At 50.8% G+C, this 3133-nt stretch overlaps 1 pseudogene; it reads right to left on the reverse strand.

The window, feature by feature from the left end:
- Positions 1 to 303: 303 nt before the first annotated feature.
- On the reverse strand, positions 304 to 1735 carry LOC127190110 (zinc finger protein 296-like; annotated as a pseudogene).
- Positions 1736 to 3133: the final 1398 nt, after the last annotated feature.

A 3133-nucleotide genomic window follows, 5' to 3' on the forward strand; every position in this document is an offset into this window, starting at 1 on the left:
GACTGCTGCCAAACTCGAGAACACCCATCAGGACGAGACCTCTCAATCTGGGCTATTCCTCTATTCTGCTAGCGCCAGCCAGGCCAGGCCAGGCCCATTCGGTTTGTGATCTAGTGCTGGGGAAAAAGTTTTCTTTTTTTCTTTCTTTCTTTCTTTCTTTCTTTCTTTCTTTCTTTTTTTTTTTTGCCTTTTTTTTTTTTTTGGGGGGGGGGGTTGCTTTTTGTTTTTCTTTCTTTCGATAAATAGAGGATAGTTTATTCACACAATGGGAAGGGGTGACAGGAGAACTGTACAAAACTGCTCTCAGGCCATCACGGGATGCTTCTGCTGCAGGGGCTTGTCCAGTGTGGCCTGTAGGCCAGCGGGCACATAGCAGTGTGGGCCCTCATAGAAGGTGCTGCCCGGTCCTAGACCACGCGTGTCGGCGATGGTGGTTGAGCTTGCTGCTCTGGCTGGGCACAGGCATAAGGACACTGGTCACAGGCGTAAGGCAGATCGCCACTGTGTGAACGCCGATGCACTGTCAGGTTACTTACCGTTGTGAAGTGCTTTCCACAGAACTCGCAGCTGACCCCGGCCCCGCGGTTCTTGCTCGCCTTCCTGGGTGTTGTCTTCTCGCTCTTTACAGGGTCAGTCCTCTCTACTTTGGTAATGGCTCCCCACGTGACGTCATCTAGACCTGCTTGAGCCCTACCGCCAGGGTCCCCAGGTTCCTGGGCTCCCGCTGTGGCTGCACCCAGCTTTCTCCGCGTTCTGGCATGGAAGTGTGCTATCTGGAGCAGCTGCGTGGGTAGCTGGTTCAGGAGGGGCTGCCGGGGAGACCCCCTGGCTGCTGTCAGGGGTGCAGGGACTCCTAGGTGTTGACTGCCAGTGGGTCTTCCTGTGTCTGTTTAGCTTCATAGGGACACTGGTCACAGGTGTAGGGTCGCTCACCAGTGTAGGAACACAAATGGTCCTTGAGGTTGCTTAAAGAGCTGAGGGTCTTCTTCCATAAGAGGCAGGTGGGGATCCTCCAGCAGCTCTGCTCACTGTGGGGGGCTTGTCCTTAACTGGCCCCACCACTGCTGTTGCTGTTATGGCTGCAGCCACCTCAGCCAGGCCCAGCAACGGAGCCTCAGGAGTCTCCGAATCTGTCTGGTAGATGTGCAATCCGTGGTCCCACTGAGCATGGCCTCGCAGCTTCCAAGCACCGGTGAACTAACTGCCTGACACATCAAAAGCAGCTCAGAACATGCAGCTCCTTGGATTCTGAATTGGGACTGGAGCCTTGGAGGAGCTGACAGGCCAGTTTGTGTGTTGTGTTTTGTGTGTGTGTGTGTGTGTGTGTGTGTGTGTGTGTGTGTGTGTGTGTGTGTGTGTGTGTGTTCCATGAATGCAACAATGGCCTCTAGGCAGCGGCCCACTGGTCAAGAGATCAGGGTGCTTGTTTGTCCAGGGCTGGTGGTCGGAAGCTTAGAGGTCAGCAGCATCCACGGGGCACACGTGCTGTGCATGCCAAGCGGGTGGCAGGCAGAGTTGATTCGATGCTGCGCACCAAGGAGCCCGGCTTGGACATGTTCCTCGGAGACCAGGTCCCCAGTGCCACGGACCACTCCCCTGCCCCGCCCCCCGCCCCGCGCCACCTCCACCCATTGTGCTCCAGTTTCACATCAATGTCGAGGTCAGGAGTGTCCTTGTTGTCGTTGGGCTCGGGATCTGCTCTGTGTGGCAAGAGGTGAGCCTTGCGGCAGGACATGGGGTAAGGGTCCAAGTCAGCAACTTGATTTGTTTTTCTTTTCTTTTCTTTTTTTAAGATTTATTTATTTATTATATATACAGTGTTCTGCTTGCATTACACATGCTCACAAGGACACCAGATCTCATTATAGATGGTTGTGAGCCCCCATATGGTTGCTGGGAATTGAACTCAGGACCTCTGGAAGAGCAGGGGGCGCTCTTAACCACTGTGCCATCTCTCCAGCCCATGATTTGGTTTTCAGGAAGGACTTTTCTGTGTTGCCCTGCTTGTCCTGGAACTTACTCTGTAGACCAGGCTGGCTTCAAACTCAGAGATCAGCCTGCCTCTGTCTCTCAAGTGCTGGGAATAAAGTCTTGTGCCACCATGTCCAGCATAGTCACATCTTTCTAAAGATGTCATGTGTTCTCTATTAGAGATTTATTGTTCAATGTATTTATTTTAGAGCACTAATATGAAATGCTCCTTGTACAAATTTCAAGATATACAATAGCTCCTTCACTGACTATGTGGAACGTCTCTCTCACCTACCCAAGAGTTATTGTCCCCATGTCCTGTCACTGATATTTCAGTCTTTAAAGAAAACAAGCCTCCTTGAGTATACAGGCAGATACATTAAAATTTTACTTTTTATATGGGAGGCAACATTTCACTTTAGCACATTTCATTTTAGCCTGTTGGCCTAGAAAGTGTCTGTGACGGCCCAATTCATGTCACAAACGATGTCATCTTTATCATGGTCACCTTTCTGTTCATAGCTTCCCAAGCTTTGCTCAGGTACAGCCGTTGGCACTTACCCGGGTCCCTGAGGCCTGCTGGAGTTATTCACTCTTTCATTTGTGACTCTCGTGTGCATGCTAAACGATGGCAAAGTTATTGTGCATATGTATGTGCAGGAAAACAGTGTCTACAGGGTCCAGTAGTTTATCTCATGTCAGGCATCTACTACAGGTCTTGGGCTGCTTACCTGTAGAAGGTGCTTCCCCCCAAACCCCAAGATACTCTTTTAAGATATGGGTTTGGTCCCCAGCACCCACATCAGGTGGTTCACAACCTCCTGTGACTCAAGTGCCAGGGGCATTCATGCCTTCTTCTGGCTTCTGTGGGCAGCCCCTTCTCCCACACTGCACCCTACGTACACACCACATACATACACATAAAACCGCAGGTGCAATCTTTTAAAAGATAGACCATCTATCTCTAACCTGTCTCTTTTCTCTCTGGTGGCAATGCACCCTCTCTGGTTCTGCTTTGCCTACAACACTCCCCTGGGCTTTGTGGCTGAATCCTTATTGACCCTTCCAGTCAGGGAAGCCTGCAGTTTTTAATCTTAGGTTTGTCTGTAGCTGTTTCTGCAGTGATAATCCCTCAGGCTCAAGGCTTCTGGTGCCTTCTAAC

The sequence above is a fragment of the Acomys russatus genome, chromosome 5 (genome assembly GCF_903995435.1).
Source record: "Acomys russatus chromosome 5, mAcoRus1.1, whole genome shotgun sequence".
Taxonomy (NCBI): Eukaryota; Metazoa; Chordata; class Mammalia; order Rodentia; family Muridae; genus Acomys; species Acomys russatus.